Source organism: Anabrus simplex, chromosome 3 (genome assembly GCF_040414725.1).
Source record: "Anabrus simplex isolate iqAnaSimp1 chromosome 3, ASM4041472v1, whole genome shotgun sequence".
Lineage (NCBI taxonomy): Eukaryota > Metazoa > Arthropoda > Insecta > Orthoptera > Tettigoniidae > Anabrus > Anabrus simplex.
Genome location: NC_090267.1, coordinates 510,795,851 through 510,814,838, shown reverse-complemented (window position 1 = coordinate 510,814,838; position 18,988 = coordinate 510,795,851).

Below are 18,988 nucleotides of genomic sequence, written 5' to 3'. Positions count from 1 at the left end.
GTTCAATTCGTCAAGTAGAATGTCAGGAGTTGTCTGGCTCTGTTGATGTTTTCCTATTACCAGAGCTCTAAATTGGTCCTATGCGTGACTGGAATTAAAGTTGTTAGCTAAATTCCGGAAATATGCACATTTTTTATTTCTGATTAACTGCTTTGTGCGATTTATTAAGATGCGGTAAGATTCGAAGTCTGTGTCATCTAAGGTTTGTTTATAATGCCGAAATAACGAGTCACGGTGGGCCATCATTCTCTTGGTTTCCACATCTAGCCATGGAGAAGGGCGAGAAACCTTTATTCGACGTGTATGTGTGTGTTTCTTTGCCGCATTAATCGTATAAAATGTCACTTCTTTATAGCTTATCACATGACCATTATTATAATAAAATTACCGTATTTATATTCTGGCTTGGGGACTTGTGTTTGTCCCAACATTTTCCTCTTCATATTCAGACAACATACTACACTGTCAGCTAATGAGTTAAACATATTTAGGAGAGGACATTCCGTACCACTTGAAAGAGTGGAAAGCATTGCGAAGTAAAAACCGTATCCTAATGAATGTATTCATTTGTATATCCATTGTCCACTACTGGCGAAGAATCCTCCGCACGGTGTGACCACTACTGATGTTAACCTTCCGTCGGGCGCAACTGACCTGATTGGCACACGTATTAATTCTTATCTCGTATTCGTCATTATCGGGTCCGATTCCTTAGCTGAATAGTCAGCGTTGGGGCCTTCGGTTCAGAGGGTCCCGGGTTCGATTCCCGGCCCGGCCGGGGATTTTAATTACGATTGATTGATTCCTCTGGTTCGGGGACCGGTTGTTTGTGTTTGTCCCAACATTCTCCTCATCATATTCAGACAACGCACCACACTACCAAACACTACAGAAATACGCAATAGTGATTACATCCCTCCGCATAGGGTTGGCGTCAGGAAGAGCGTCAGGCCGTAAAACGGGGCTAAATCCATATGTGCTACACAGTTCGCACCCGCGACCTTACAAGGTGTGGGAAAAATTGGTAGAATAATAATAAGAAGAAGATTCGTCATTCGCAGCGACCTAGCTACTTCCACCTTTCAGTAGTTTCCTGTTTTCACGTGAAGCCCTTATCGGCAGTTCATCAGAATATATTATTTTACTTACTTGATACTGAAATAATGCAGTAGTTTATAAATATTCACAATAATAGTAATATTATCCATGCTGATGCTCGTCAGGCACATTGCGCCCGAACACGATGTATATTTCTATTGTATTGTTTTGTTTCAGTATTTATACTAAAACAAATCGACTTTCTTGTGATAATATTTGCATAGACATAAAGTGATAAGTACAGTTTAAAGGACAAGTATTAAAAATAATGTAGAAGTTTTCTCCAGCAAATGTTGTAAATTATTCTTGTTTCTGATTTCTAAAGGTGTCTATCAGGCTCATTGCGCCCGCTGGCGGGGAAATGGAATTCCAATTTGACATCAAGTGGTACGGATTGTCCTGGCATAAATATATGGGGATTGCGGGAAAACAGTTCGCAGGTAGATAATGACCTATGTGGTACGGAATGTCCGTGGTACGAAATGTCCGGACACCCTCTTACTTGGACCACTGAGGTTTAGGCCCGTCAAGATGGCAGTACTGAGGTTAGCGATGCGTTGTTGACTGTCAAAAAGCACGTGGCTGTCAAAAACACATGGCTTTGTTTACCGATTCAAATCTCGCGCTAGTTAGGTTAAGTTGGTACCACTGAGGTTTAGGCCCGTTAAGATGGCAGCAGTGAGGTTAGCGATGCGTTGTTGTCGATGACAGCTGTCAAAAAGCACGTGGATTTGTTTACAAATTCAAACCTCGCGCCAAAATTCAAATTTCCCGCCAAAATTCAAATTTCCCGCGGGAGGCGGAGGGGCCCCTGGGAGCCCGGAGGTGGAGGCGGCCGCCGAACTGTCCAATTATTCTACTTATACTGCCCAGCCAGTTTTCTCTCCCCATAAAACTCGTGTAGTATACAAGCCTAAGTAAAGCCACAATTGAAGGAGTGTTCAATTATATCGTTAAGGTTGAATAAATGAACAATATCATGGTGAAAGTGAGAGTGGGCCCTACACTGCCATGCTGAACGCCAGCCACTCTCGTGACGTCACGGTCCGAACCTTGTGGCCTGTCTATCTAGTGCGGCCTTGATTGGAGGCCTAGGAAGTTTTTCATTTCCACGCACTTTGTGGCCTTCATCTTTCTTTTGCCGATACCTTCATTTTTGAAGTGTTGGACCCCTTCCATTTATTTTCTTCTGATTAGTGTTTATAGAGGTTGGTTGTCCAGTTGTACTTCCTCTTAGAACAATAATCACCACCACTTTGTACTATATAGCTGCATGGGTCATCAATAAACTAGTTAAGAGTAGCTAAGAACATCACTCTTGTTGCATATGAGCAGAATATTTTTGCCTTAGAACCCAAAGAAATACCACATGAATGGATAACAACACTACTTCAAGTTCAGTATTTCATGTACCGGTAATCATAATATGGCACAGGTACTGTACAGATTTCTATGTTTCTGTCAATAAAATTACGTATTTGACAGATGATATTAATAAGGAACACAGTAAGACCAAGTTGTAAGGAAGTAAAAGATTCCTGTTTCTAAAAAAAAAAAAAAGTGAATTTCAGGCTTCGTTAATTATCGTTCTCCTCAAACAGCTGTGAATGTATTCATATCAGTTAAGTGTTATACAGTTATATACACATGAACAGTAGATGCCCAATTAAATTCTTTATGAAAAATAGTTGGTAATCTTTTTATTTCAATATACGGTACCGAGGTCCTCTAAATTCGAATACACTTGCCTTTGGTTACGCTCGCTTAAAGACCCAATATGGCTGCTCCATAAGTAGCATTCGTGACTTGACCTCCCTAGACAGACCTTGGTACGAAACAAATATAGTACAAAGTGGTGATGGTGATCATTGTTTTAAAAGGAAGCACAACTGGGCAACCATCCTCTATAAACACTAATCAGAAGAAAACAAATGCAAGGGCTCCAACACTTCGAAAAATGAAGGTATCGGCAAAAGAAATATGAAGGCCACAAAGTGCGTTGAAATGAAAAATTTCCTAGTCCTCGAAGGCGCTAATGCCGTCGCGGTCGGAAAAGAACAAGTTTTAACTAGGGGAGGTCGGATGGGCTAGAATAGGTGAGAGCCTGACATAAGTAAGTAAAAGCAATGTCAAGACTCAGCTAAGGGCCTCGTAGTCACAACCCAAAATAGATTTCCCCCTATGGGTGGGGGCAATAGAATAACACCCACGGTATCCCCTGCCTGTCATAAGAGGCGACTGAAAGGGGGCGTCAGGAGCTCCTAGCTAGGAAGCGTGGGTTAGCGACCACGGAGCTCTTAGCTGAGTCCTAACATTCATGCATATAATAATAATAATAATAATAATAATAATAATAATAATAATAATAATAATAATAATAATAATAATAATAATAATAATAATAATAATAATAATAATAATAATAATAATAATAATAATGGTTAAGAAAATTTAAAGCCATTGATAGACACGATTCCATAAGAAATATAAATTCAGTCACTATTAATTTGAGTTAACCTAGGTTAGGCTATTTTAGGGATTGTTAGGCTACGGTACATTAAATGATAGTAGTTGGTTAGTGCGAGTGAAGCGAGTGTTGTGATCTTTTTTTTTTTTTTTGCTAGGGGCTTTACGTCGCACCGACACAGATAGGTCTTATGGCGACGATGGGATAGGAAAGGACAAGGAGTTGGAAGGAAGCGGCCGTGGCCTTAATTAAGGCACAGCCCCAGCATTTGCCTGGTGTGAAAATGGGAAACCACGGAAAACCATTTTCAGGGCTGCCGATAGTTTGTTGTGATCTTTAAGTATTTGTCCAGCCATATAATGTACTCTAGAGAGCATTTAAGATGAATGAAATGCAGTTGTAAATAATAACTACAGTACCGTATAAGACTACTAAATATTGTTCTAATGATGGCAAGCTGGACAAAAATTGTTGGTTTGAAGTGATAGGCCTATTGTTTGTTGTGATTGTAATTGGTAAATGAACAGGAACAAGCATTTCAAATATCTGTGCAACATTTCTACATTGCATGTAGGGTTAGAAAGATACTGTCTGTAGTTTATATGAAAAGGAATGGAATGAAATTGCGTATGGCGTTCAGTGCCGGGAGCGCTCGAGGACAAGTTCGGCTCGCCAGGTGCAGGTCTTTTGATTTGATGCCCATAGGCGACCTGCGCGTCGTGATGAGGATGAAATGATGATGAACACGACAGATACACCCAGCCCCGTGCCAGTGAAATTAACCAATTATGAGTAAAATTCCTAACCTGCCGGGAATCGAACCCGGGACCCCTGTGACCAAAGGCCAGCACGCTAACCATTTAGTCATGGAGCCGGACACATGAAAAGGAAAATTTCATAATTATCAATACTTTTTTTTTTTTTTTTTTTTGCTAGTTGCTTTACGTCGCACCGACACAGATATATCTTATGGCGACGATGGGACAGGAAAGGGCTAGGAGTGGGAGGGAAGCGGCCGTGGCCTTAATTAAGGTACAGCCCCAGCATTTGCCTGATGTGAAAATGGGAAACCACGGAAAACCATTTTCAGGACTGCCGACAGTAGGGTTCGAACCTTCTATCTCCCGAATACTGGACATCAATACTACTATTACATATTTCCTGTTACTTGTCTTGCTTGTTTTGAAAGACAATTGTTCTCTTTCTTTAGGAGGTTTCCTATTATATGTCAAAGAGTTGGGTGGATTAGGGACGTTGAAAATTGTTGGGATGGAATTCCACTTGAGTAGTTTCCGTCCATCTGCCCTCTTTAGTTCAAATTTCGATTCTTCAAAGTGATACTGGAAGAAAATACATAATAAGACCTATAAATATAAAACATCGTTCATATACACATATTATTATTCAGGAATAATACGAATATACAACTTCACTAACCTCGCACAAAACGGAATTATCTGTAGGTTGCCATTTGTCACGCCTACAGTTTTGTACCCACTGAGCTCTCCTTTGCTTATCTCTCGGGAAGGGAAACACTCTAATTCCGTCAGTTGTCTTATTTTGACAATTTGGTGCGGCACAGTATCCCATTTTCCTACAAAATACAAGTTATAACTCACATCATTACATTGGGCACGCCTACATAACAAAGATATTTAAGACCCAATATGGCCGCCACCGCTAGGATTGTGGTAGCGTGCCCAGACCTACCTAGACCGTTGCCTTCGAGATATACAAGGCCGGGAAATGGACCGATGGAAATGCGGGTCCACCGCCGTCTCGATCCTTCAATACTGCCTGCTCTATGCGAGCCTTTTTGCGACCACGCTGCGACAAAATTTCTCCGCTAGATGGCAGACACAGACGCACAATGTTCTAAACTTATTCTAATGACGACAGCCTACAAAACACTATGCAGTATGGTCACATGTTCACTGAAGCTCGTAAATTACATCAGTAGTATTAAATATCGGCAATATTACCTGTATGAAGTAGCAGTTGGCCTCTTCATGCACAGTTTAAAGATTTTCCTGGAGGAAGGCTTGGAGTGGTACCGTACTTTTTGTGTTCTTGCCAGCGCAATATCAAATAATAGAGGTCTTACGAACTTGGTTAGGATAATATCACTAACAGTTTGCTGATGTCCTTTGACTTCACACTGTAACAAAACCCATTCTGAAAGGGGTTTCTTTTTGCTATTTGTTTTACGTAGCAACGACACTGACAGGTCTTATGGCGACGATGGCATAGGAATGGGAAGGAAACGGCCGCGGCCTTAATTATGGTACAGCCTGGTGTGAAAATGGGAAACAACGGAAAACCATCTTCAGGGCTGCCAACAATGGGGTTCGAACCCACTATCTCCCGGATTCAAGGTCACAGCTGAGCGCTCCTAACCGCACGGCCAACTCGTCCGACATTCTGAAAGGGAAGACGTCGCAAGTCAACGCATTACGCTCGTACGTTTGAAGGAATTCAACAATAGGGCACAGCAGCTTAAACGAACTCCTGCAGATGCTTCACCAGAGCAACAAAACAAGGTTTTGGGTATCGAACTCCTCCTCTGTCCTGATGCATAATCAGTTCCATTTAGCGGTGTCGAAGCTCTAGGCAGTGAGATGTTGCTGACACAAATGTGACACTCCTTCCTATCTTCAACAACACGAACCTAGTACCCGCAAATTAGGATTTGATTTCCTGTTTCTAGTTTGATTGGAATATTATCGTCTGGATATCTGACGTTGTCCAAAATGTCTAAACATGAAGACGTTTGTTTTGTTATTGTCCGTCACAATTCTTATCACAAGGAATCCACTATCCTCCACGACTTTAACCACCTTCTGAAAAAAAAAATTCTGCAGCCTGTTTCCAGTCATTCGAACGGGTAAGGAATGGAATGAATGAAGCCCCAATTGACATATAGAGGACACTGAAAAAGTAGATGATTCGCATCTCCATCACGAACACCACACGAACAGTTTGGATCCTGCGTCAAATGGAACCGAAATTTGTATTGGGGCGTAAGGGCATGATTGAAACGCAACCTAATGATGTTAGTAATATGTCTTCTGGAATATAATCCTCTCATAAACCATGGTTTTACCGGTATAGATGTTTGTAGTTGATAACAAAAGGTACCTTTGACTTGTGCAGTCTGTCCCCATCTTGCCATTCATTACGCTCAGAGTGTTTAATTACAGTTACATAATCGGACGAAGGAACGATATTATTAGAAATCGGTACAGGCAGGCGAGAAGCTTGTTTTGCAAGGAAATCCGCTTGGTGATTACCCAAAATACCCATATGTCCGGGCAACCAGACCAATGTTATATAAATACCGGAATTATCGAGCATATAGAGAAGACTTTTAACGTTATATACATACCAGTTATAAGATAGAGCGTAGGAGATCAGAGACTGCAAAGCACTCAGCGCATCCGTATATATCGTGACTCGCTTATAGTCATGCCGTTGAACAAAGAGTAAAACTTGTTGGATAGCGAATAATTCCGCGGTAAAGATCGAAACATCACTAGGTAAACCATATTGTTTCTTGACATTTATTGAAGGTATACAGATTCCCGGCCTTGTATACCTCGTAGGCAACGCATAGACAGACCGTGGTACGAAACAAGGTCTGTCTAGGGAGGTCAAGTCACGAATGCTACTTATGGAGCCGCCATATTGGGTCTTGGTAAGTGAACGTAACCAAAGGCAAGTGCATTCGAATTTAGAGGATTTATGCATCAAATATTGAACAAAAAACAAACGAAAACTATTTCTCATGCAGAATTTAACTGGGCATCTATTGTTCATGTATATATACCCGTACAATTCGTAAATGACATGAATGCATTCACAGCTATTTGAATAGGAAGATAATTAATAGAACCTACATTTCATTTTTTTTAGAAACAAGAATTAGGAGTAGGTAGTGCTCATGTATAGGCCTACTCTTTCACTTCTATAATACTTGATCTTACCGTGTTTCTAATCAATATCGTCTGTCAAAATACGAAATACCGGGCGAGTTGGCCGTGCGGTTAGGGTCGCGCAGCTGTGAGCTTGCATCCGGGAGATAGTGGTTTCAAACCCCACTGTCGGCAGCCCTGAAGGTGGCTTTATGTCGCACCGACACAGATAGGTCTGATAGCGACGATGGGATATGAAAAGGCTAGGAGTTGGAAGGAAGCGGCCGTAGCCTTAACTAAGGTACAGCCCCAGCATTTGCCTGGTGTGAAAATGGAAAACCATTTTCAGGGCTGCTGACAGTGAGGTTCGAACAAACTATCTCCCGAATACTGACCGCACGCTGTTATTATCCATTGATGTGGTAAATTCTTTGGATTCTGAGGCAAAAGTACTCTTCTCATATATAACAAGAGTGGAAGTACTATTTGGCAACCATCCACTTTTAACACTAATCAGAGGGGAAATTTTGAAACGATCCGAGACTTCGAAAAATTGTTGTATTGGCCAAAGAAAGACAAAGGCCACGAAGTTCGTGAAAATGAAAGACTGCTCTAATACCGTAGGTGTGAGATTTGAAAGTAATTTGCACTGGAAGGGTCATGTTGATGACACTGTTGGGAAAGCATACAGATCGTTACATGTCATAATGAGGCTACTTAAAGGATGCAACAAAGAATTAAAAGAAAAATGTTACTTAAGTATGGTTCGTCCATTATTGGAATATGCAAACAGTGTTTGGGATCCTCACCAAGAATACCTAATAAAAGAACTAGATGGTGTGCAGAGGAAAGCAGCAAGGTTTGTAACAGGGGATTTCAGGAGAAAGAGTAGTGTATCAGAAATGTTAAAGGAACTTGGGTGGGAAACGTTAAGTAAGAGAAGGGAGAAAACTAGACTTATAGGATTATATAGAGCCTATACAGGAGAAGAAGCATGGGGAGATATCCGTGAGAGGCTTCAGTTGGAAAATAATTATATCGGCAGGACTGACCATAAATATAAAATTAGAAGGAATTTTAGCAGAAGCGATTGGGGTAAATTTTTATTCATTGGGAAGGGTGTGAAGGAGTGGAACAGTTTACCAGGGGTAGTGTTTGATCCTTTTCCAAAATCTGTACAGATATTCAAGAAGAGAATAAACAGCAACAGAGATAATAAATTAAATGTTAGAGGGCATTCGACCAGTGCAGGATACTGTAAATAATAAATGTGTGTGATTAAATTAATTCCATCCCCTGGTCTAAGGAGTTTGGACAGCCCAAGTAGGGGACTGCCTGTAGGGGTGAAGTACAGTGGGGACTTCGAGGGCCCTGGGACCGCTACGGTAGCTGTGAAGGCCATTCAGGAACTCTGAAAAATGGTGGCAAAAGGGGCTCTGGTTAAGACGCAGCAGGTCGTTATGCTACTTAGGTTCCAAAATGGGTAAAATATAAATATGTAAATAAATTCAATGTTAATTTTAATCTTATACCAGTTGTATAGTATTATTAGAAGTAATTTCACATACCGTACGGTACTGTATATGAGTTGACTATGTTTGTAAGATATTATAAGTAGAATTTTGTAAACAATATAAATTTATTAAGGATGATGTGTGTGTTTAATAGAAAAATTATTAGCGTAAATTGTATAATATAGCATTCTAGGAAAAATTTTCTTCGTCTCCTGTTAATTTAAAATTTAGTGCTTGACAATAATGTATTTTAGTGTACCATTTGCCACCGAGGTAGACACCTCATTTGCAAATAAAGAGATTTTGATTTTGAGAACAAGAGTTGACCAAGGAAGGTCGGATACGATAGAAAAACTGAGGAGCCTGGCACAAGTAAGTGGAAATAATTGCCAAGACTCAACTAAGGGCCCCGTGGTCGTCAACCCACGCTCTCAAGTTAAGAGTCTCTGGGGACCTCTTTAGTCGCCTCTTACGACAGGAAGGGGATACCATGGACGTATTCTACTGCCCCCACAAAATGGTTCAAACCCGTCATCTGTATTATGCTTATCGCAACATCATTTGAAAACCGGTGATAATAATTTGTAGGGCTACAGTTTTCAGTTGGCTCTTGGCAAAAAAAATCAAGGTAATACTCATCATCATCATCATCATCATCATCAAAAGAAGAAGAAGAAAAGGAAGAAGACCGAGCAAGTGGCTGTGCGGTCACGTAGCTACCAACTTCCATTCGAGACAGAGAGAGTGGTTTCAAATTCTACTGTTGGCAACTTTCAAGATGATATCCCGTGGTGTCCCCATTGTTCACGCCAGGCAAATTCTGGGGCTGTTCCTTAATTACGAGGCCACGGTCGCTTCCTTTCCACTCCTAGCCCTTTCCTATCCCATCGTCACCATAAGACCTATCTGTGTCTGAGCGACGTCAACAGTAGTATAATACAGGGATTCTGCCGCCTCCTCCTCCCAGAGCCTCCTCCTCCTCTTCCCTCCTCCTCCTACTCCTCCCTCCGCCTACCGCGGGAAATTTGAATTTTGGCGCGAGATTTGAATTTGTAAACAAAGCCACGTGCTTTTTGACAGCTGCCATCGACAACAACGCATCGCTAACCTCACTGCTGCCATCTTGAAGGGCCTAAACTTCAGTGGTACCAACTTAACCTCACTAGCGCGAGATTTAAATTGGTAAACAAATCCACGTGCTTTTGACAGCCACGTGATTTTTGACAGACAACAACGCATCGCTAACCTCAGTACTGCCATCTTGACGGGCCTAAACCTCAGTAGTACCAACTTAACCTCACAAGCGCGAGATTTGAATTTATAAACAAATCCACGTGTTTTCTGACAGCTACGTGCTTTTTGACAGACAACAACGTATCGTTAACCTCAGTGCAGCCATCTTGACGGACCTAAACCTCAGTGCTACAAACTTAACCTCACTAGCGCGAGATAAACAAATCCACGTGCTTTATGACAGCTGTCATCCGCCATCCTTAAACTACAGAGCACCGTGCTGCCCTCTTTATCGCAGTAGCTGCAAATTCGTCACCTGTCATCGGCAGTGCTGCCATCTTGGTGGGCCTAAACCTTAGTGCTACCAACTTAACCTCACTAGCGCGAGATAAACAAATCCACGTGCTTTTCTGACAGCTGTTATCCGCCATCTTCAATCTATAGAGCACAGTGCTGCCCTCTTTAGCTACTTACCTTTGAAATGTGGTGGCGGATAATTTGAAAAATGCTTTTTGACAGCAGCCATAATTGAGCACCGTGCTGCCCTCTTTAGCTAGATACCTGTGGTGGCAGACAATTCCACATGACAGCAGCTATTTTTGAGCACAGTGCTGCCCTCTTTGTGGTGGCGGGAAATTCCACGTGCTCTACAAACTCACGTGCTTTTTTCTGACAGCTGTCATCCGCCATCTTGCATCATAAACCTCAGTGCTGTACTCTTTAGCTAGATACCTTTGAAATGTGGTGGCGGCAATTTGAAAAATTCTACATTCTCTTGTTTGGAAACAAACCTATGCGCTTTTTTGACAGCTATCATCCGCCATCTTTAATCCAGAGCGCACCGTGCTGCCCTCTTTGTGGCGGCGGCAAATTCCACGTGCTCTTGTTTGGAAACAAACCCATGTGCTTTTCTGACAGCTGTCATCCGCCATCTTTAATCCAGAGAGAACAGTGCTGCACTCTTTAGTTGAAATGTGGTGGCGGCAAATTCCACGTGCTCTTGTTTGGAAACAAATTCTACGTGCGCTTCAGCTGTCATCCACCATCTTTAATCAAAAGAGTACCGTGCTGCCCTCTTTGTGGTGGCGGATAATTTGAAAAATTCTTTTTTTGACAAGCAGCCATCTTTAATCTAGAGAGAACAGCGCTGCCCTCTTTAGCTACTTACCTTTGAGGCGGTTAATTTGAAAAATTCTATTTGACAAGCTGCCATCTTTAATGAAAAGAGCATCGTGCTGCTAACTTGCGGGTAATTTTTACGTCACAGCTGTCATCCACCATCTTGCATTGCTAACCTTAGTGCTGCCCTCTTTAGCTACTTACCTTTGAAAAAAAATCTATTTGACAAGCTGTCATCCGCCATCTTGCATTGCAAACCTCAGTGCTGCACTCTTTAGTTGAAATGTGGTAGCAGATAATTTGAAAAATTATTTTTGACAAGCAACCATCTTTAATCAACAGAACATCGTGCTGCTATCTTTATCGTAGTGGCGAGCAATTTAATATCTAGATGCTTTTCTAACAGCTGTCATCCGCCATCTTGCATCGCAAACCTCAGTGCTGCACTCTTTAGTTGAAATGTGGTGGCGGATAATTAGAAAAAATCTTTTTGACAAGCAGCCATCTTTAATCAACAGAGCACCGTGCTGCCATCTTTAGCTACCGCCATCTTACATCGCTTACCTCGCTGCTGCACTCTTTAGTTGAAATGTGGTGACGGTAAATTCGAACAAGTTTAATCATACATCGGGGGAGCTAGAGTAAGCGCGTGCTGCAGTGATGACGTCATCATGCATGTTTAAATTTGTCCGTTTTCTTAAGAGTAAGTCGGTGTAAAGGAATGCAATAAGTATGCATCATAAAAACAAGAGTTTGCATGTGCTGCAGCGATGACGTTATTGTAGATGCGCATGTTTAAACCCGTTCGTTGACTAAAAGCTTTAGTCTTCAAGAAACAGTGATAGAGAGTAGAGTGCAAACATGACGAAAACATTAATAGTTGATGTATAAGGCTTTAAAGTAAACGGAAACAAATTTGTGTTTAAAGAGGTGGCTGGGTTAGATTGCAGTGTGTTGTGGGCACCAAAGCTTGTTAGTTTAGTATTTAGCCCATCGTTCCCTTACTGTTTGCAAACAGATGAAGATAAAAAGCAGACTCAGTGGATTGAAAACAATTTGGGTTTGAAGTGGGAAGAAAAAGGAATACCTTATCGTTTTCTACCTTTAATGATGAATGCACAATTGTCAAGAGCAGATCTTGTTCTTTTAAGGGGTTGTGAAAAGAAAGAATGGTTGCGTGATTTTCTACCATCATCTTGTGAAATTATCGACATGCATGAATTGGGATGCCCATCATTTAAAACTCTTCCGAAAGAGCATAGTAGAGAAACAAGTAAACAGTCTTTACAACATGTATGCATGCTCTTTGATTGGTTGTGTTGCAGTGCATGCCGGGAAGTGAACAACATATGTAAACTGGAGTGTCAAAATAACCTTAGTGTAAAAGAAACATTTGTAGAGTAAAGACATCATGTCATTTCTAACAGATACTAACGCAGTTGAAAAGGCGATCGTAAAGTTTTATGCATGCAAAAAGAAACCAAACACTTTAACTGAAGAAGAGTTAAATGCATAACCAAAGGCTTTTTTGGTTAATGTAGCTGCGAATGCTGTAAAGAAGATTTGGGATAAGGTGCCTCGTGAGTGGACTCAAGATCCTGTTTTGTCAGTGCTTCAAACTTGTAGTTTACATCATGAACACGTGAATTTAGGTAGAAGACCTTCTGTGAGACAGTGCCGTACATGTCAACTAATTAAACTGTATCACGGACCTAAAACTAACGAGTTGTCTTCGCTTATAAACACTTATCATGGCTGTGGAGAGAGTAAACAAGGAAAAGGTGAAGAAACGTGCTGGGAAAAAGATGAGGAAGCATGTTGGGCGTGGACTCATCAATAGAGTGATTGATCTTCTTTTCTTCATGCTGCATCTCCCCTGCGGCCCTAGAACACGTTCGCCTGACACGTAGTTACATGCTGCCTGCATAGAGTATGTCGTGTAGCTGTTAAAATCTGCTTCGTACAGTTATGCTGCGTGTGTGTGTATGTGTGTGTGTGTGTGTTATTACCTAGTGCTTTAGCTGCTCAGAAGATAGCAGCACTTGTCGTTGTTGGTGCAATAAAACGATAACTGAGTGACAAAGACCGTAAAATAAACAAAGGATAAAAATGTATATATATATATATATATATATTCTAAAATAAATATGAATTGTCAAAACATATTACAGGTGTTGTTTAATCCTACAGCATGTCCTAGTGACTTAGAAGAAAGGAAACGTAGAGGATTAAAAGAAAACACGCATAAGATTTAAAGTACATCCTCTTTATTAATCCATGAATTAAAGCTGTTATTAAAACAAAGCCATTTAACAGTTTATTGCCACGACGTCGAATAACACGTTCAACTAAATAGTGGTCAGGATATTTTGTTTTCTGCAGTTCTTCGATGTAGAATCCTCCTTCAATAGGCTGTCCTCTGGGATCGCGAAGTAAATACGTAACTGGATTAGTAAGCTTAACACTTCTGATTTGAAAAATTTCAGTGCTCCAGTTAGGTGTGTATCCTTTTGCAAAGATAGACTTGTGTTTGCTGATGCGAACATAATCACTTTTTTTAAAGCGATGGCGACGTGGATCAGCTGTTTTAATTACAAGATGAATAGCATTTATACGAGGTGTATTCTTTGTAACAAGACGTGGCTTTGTTCCGATAGTGCGATGAGGTGTATCGTTGTAGGTAGATAAAAGTCTAGATAGCAGATCAATCCAACGATATGAACCTTGCGCTGTAAATTCTCGCCACATCATTGTTTTAATAATATATTTAATGCAGCCAAATAGCCATAACAGAGAATATAGGCTACATTGATGGGTTACATATTTGCATAATCACTTATAGACATTGTTCTTCTTGTACAGAATTCAATGTGGTACTGTTCACACGTTTTTCCACATAGTTTGCACTCACAGTCTATACTTGGGTCATGGAAGTGTTTTGATTTGCAGAGTAGGTGATGAAAACCGTGAACTGCTAATCTTGTAATGACATGTCTTAATTCAAAATTAGCTTTTGTCCACGAGCGATCTATCATTGCCCCTGTGCCATAGAAGTCTGGTTGGACTTCTTCTCTCTTCTCCGTCAGATTTGCTAGCAGTTTCTTTGATGCACCGGTGTTCGGTAGTGGTATACTTGTCCTGAGATCTTCTATGAGAAATGATTCCCTTGCGAGGAGATATACAAGTCTAGATCGTGTCGTTTTTGATACACCTATCACCTTCTTTATATAGTTCGCTTTCACCTTTTCCAAGGTTGATAATTTCCTCGTTGTTAAATGTGTCCAGATAATTTCAATGCCATAAGTCATTATTGGAAAATTTTTTACTCTGAATAGCAACATTGCTGTCTCCAGATTAAGTGATCTAATGTCTTTTATTTCATGCATTGCCATCATTGCTTGAGTTGCCTTTTCTGTGACATGTTTTGTGAAACAATATGCGCTCGATTGCAGGGTGATGCCTAAATATTTGAATTCTGATACTATCTTTAATTTTTTATCCCGAATGAAGGTCTCTGCTGAGGCGGGTACTCTCCCTCCTTTCCTGAACACCATGGTGTCTGTTTTTGAGATGTTTATGAACAGCTTGTTTTCGGAGCACCAGTTTTGGACGTCATTTACAGTTTCCTGTAATTTTGTTATGTCTCTTGAGCCAATTACAATATCATCGGCATACGCGCAAGAAAATACTCCCTCCTTTTGGGTAATTCTTAGGATATCTGCGGTTGCAACTATAAACAGCAAAGGACTCAGTGGGTCACCCTGTAGGACCCCGTTTGATTGAGCTATTGAATCTGATAGAGTGAGGTTATCCGAAACTCGTACTTCGTTCCATTGTAGTATTGATGTGATGAGATAGGTCCATATGTTGTTCGTGCCTAGGATCTCCTTAAGCTTGTCTATCACTAGCTTCCTGTTTATCAGGTCGAAAGCTTTAGTAAAATCTATGAAGATGGTGTAATATTTTCCGCTGTCTTCTAAGGCATCCCAGATTTGGTTTAGCAGGAGTTCAATAGCGTTTAGGGTAGATCGTCCCTTCCTAAAACCAAATTGGTTCTCTGGCAGATGCTCATTTATTTCCTCATTTATTTTTCCTGTTATAATTTTGGTGAATATTTTGAAGGGGCAGTTTTCCAGTGCTATGCCTCTGTACTTATTGGGATCTCTTGGGTCTCCTTTGCCTTTATATAGAACTTTTACAATTGACTTTCTCCACTGGTCGGGAATGGAAGCAGTTTCTATACATTTGTTATATAATTTTGTCCATATAGGGGCTAGCAGGTGTGCAGTGTCTTTTACATATTCATTATAGATCCCGTCCGGACCTGCGGCTTTCTTGTTTTTGGTGCTGTCTATAGCGATTCTAGTTTCCTCTATGGTCAGGGGTACCAAGTCTAATTGTATATGTGGAGTAGTGGTATGTAGATCTTTTCTGGGGTGCGCTGGACCTTCGATGTTGAGAATCTTACTAAAGTGCGATTCCCAGATTTCCATGTCTATGTAGTGCGTCTGTTGTTGTTTCTTTGGGTGTAGGCTATGAACGGATTTTTCTTGGCTTCCTCTGCTAGCTTCTTGCTCTCCGATTCTAAGTAGGCGCGTTTCTTTTCTTTCAGTGTTCTTTTGTAGAGTTTCCTCTTCTCATTGTATATGTATATTAGACTTTGATTATTCAAGTTCTGCCTTAACTGTTGCAATTTGTCTAGGGTCTCCCTCCTCAGCCTATAGCACTCACTATCAAACCATATCTTTGTTCTTCTTGTGGCCCGCGGAATGGCGGCCTTTTGTAGGATTTCTTCTATTATTCCTGTTGCATCATCCAATCTTGAATTATCTATTAATGTGTCTAGATGTGTAGTTGAATCTAGCATTTCTTTAACTTTCTCAACATCTATTTTCCTTGAAAGGGGGTGACTTGTCTTTTTCTGTAGTTTTTCCCACTCCCCTTGGATACGTATTTCAATTGGTAAGTGTTTCCTAATCACGGCTTGGTTTGTTGTCCATATTGTAGTCATGATGCCTGTTATTGGTCCTTTTGTAAGTGCAATATCTATTGTGCTCTTTCCATTATGTGAGATGTATGTAGGGATAGTGGGGTTGTTTAGCAGGATGAAGCCTTCTTCTTCCAGTTTTTCGAGGACTAGCTTTGCTTTGTAATTCGGAATGTCCAGTCTGTAGTTAAGGTCACCTGCTATAATTATTGGTTTATCTTGCTTGCTCTGAGTGATCATTTGGCCTAGCTCGTCCATTATGTCGATCGCTGTTATGTTCGGTTGGAAGTAAGCGGCTATAATTACGAGGCCGCCTATTTCCAGTAGTAGGGTATGGTTCTGTTGCCTTGTTGATAATATTGGGGTTAGGTGTGGTTTTATGAGGATAGTTATCCCCCCAGAAGGTCTTCCTTTTTCTCCCTGTCTAGCTGTAAGATGAAAACCATAGAAGTCTGGGTGTTGCCAGTCCTCAGTGACGAATGTTTCCAATAAAATTGCTATATCGTACCCTAATAGAAAGTTTTCCGGGCTCATATTCATTGCACCTTTTAGCCCTTCTATATTCCACATCATGATTCTTAGACTTCTTGAAGCGTCTTTTAAGTTTTGGTTTCTTCCTTCAACTATTTTCTTTTCCGAATTATTCGAAGGAGCGTCCATTGTCTCGTATGGGGCGAAAGGATCGAAATTGAAAACGTTTGATTGTAATCCCTTTCGGCCAGAATTCCTCTTCATATACCCTGCCCATTAGATCAAATGGAATCCCCACTTTGAAAGCTTTCGTGTCTTAATTGGTTATTATTTCTTCACACGTAACATCGTCTTTGATTCCTCTGTTTTCTAGGTATTTCTTTATGACATCGGAGGTTGTGTGCGGGTTCAAACGCCCCATAAAGAGCCAAGCTTTCTTCTTTGCCGCTTGCAATTCTTCAACTCTTGGGCCTGTGCTTATCATTGCGTATTGCTGTCTAGTTTGCTGTCTACTTGATTTGCTGGCAACTTGCTCCGGAAAATTGGCATATTCCAGGTCTGGAGTTTTTACCTGCACCAACTCATATTCCTTTCTCGGCGGTGTTTCTGCTTGTGCTTCGTTAGGACGGCGGATTTGCATATTTCTCCTTTGTGGAGGTGTTGGTCTACGCTTCCATGTCATCTGAGTATTATACTTGTCTATCCCGCTGTTGTCTGAGGTTTTGTGTACAAGACTATCTTCGTCCATTTTCTGCATTCTTCTTTTCCCACCATTCTTCCACGTGTTATCGCGATCGCCATTCCCTTTCTCTCCATTCGTGCTCATTTTGGCTGCTGTTACGAACGAGTTCATTATTATCTGTTCCGCTGGCGAGATGTCATTTATTTCTTTTGCACTATTCGCATTGTTGTGTCCGTTGTCCTCCTGGCCGTTGTTATTCATATCCTCCATCTGGTCCATCTGGTGGCGCACCACTTTGTCCTCTGACATGGTTTGTTGCATTGTCTCCTTCTCCGCTTCGTTGTGCCTTGTGACTGCAGTTGTGACTCTTCCATGGTTGATTTGGGTGTTGGTTCCACTTCCTTCCCTTCCCTTTTTTGTTACTTCTGGTTCATTTGGTTCTTTTTGGTATAGGCGGTGGGCCCCCATCGTGTTTTCCAGCTCAGCCCTGACGGCATTACTGATTCGCTTTTCTAGCTCGGTTTCCATTTGCTGGGTCAAGTATTCCCTCAAATTGTCGAGCCTCTTTTGGAGATCTTCGATTAGGTTTATGCAGCCGTGTTCTCTTACCTGGGCAGCACGCTTACAGGCGGTGCAGAACCACATGAGTTTCCGGTTTCTCCTTTTCAGAATGTCATACTCTCCTTGTGTTAGGGTTGAGCAGTCTTTGTGTACGTGTGAGTTGCAGCGGTCGCATTCCACCGTAATTTCGTCAGTAGTGATCGCTTTTGTACAGGTAAAACATTCTTCATCTGTTTGGTAGTTGTTGGTTGGCATGATGTATCTACTGGATGTCAGATGTTAGCAGTATTTTACCTGTCAATTGCGAACGTTCGTCGGTTTGTTTGTCTTCTTGAATTAGATTCCTATCACATAATTCACCGTTCGTATCCACGTGCCAACATGTTCTCTAACTAACTACATAAATTTGTCTTTTCGGTGTCTGAATGCGTATCCTCATTTAGCGCATCTGCCAAACGTTCATCCCCTGTGTGTGTGAAAGTCTCACCACAGTACGTGCATGAATATATTTCCTCTCCTGTGTGAGTGATATGTGTAAATACCTTACTATACGTGATGCATAAGGTAATACTATTCCAATCACTATGCCTACCTCAAATCTACAATTCACCTTGAACAGGATTAATGAAAATCTTGTGAACACTGATTCATAATTCATTTAGCGCATCTGCCAAACGTTCATCCCCTATGTGTGTGAAGGACTCACCACAGTACATGCAGGAGTATATTTCCTCTCCTATGTGAGAGCAACAAGGCGCGGCTAAGACACTTAGCGTCTTAAACAGTTCATTTCAAGGTTATACTCAACAAAACTGTGACCCACTCTCACGATAGGGCGTCCGGTTGCAAAGGATGCCACGATCGCTCTCAGACAGATTGTGGCCTACTCTTCCGTAGGAACAAACACTTGCAATATGAGCTAAATTATATTTTACCTGTCAATTG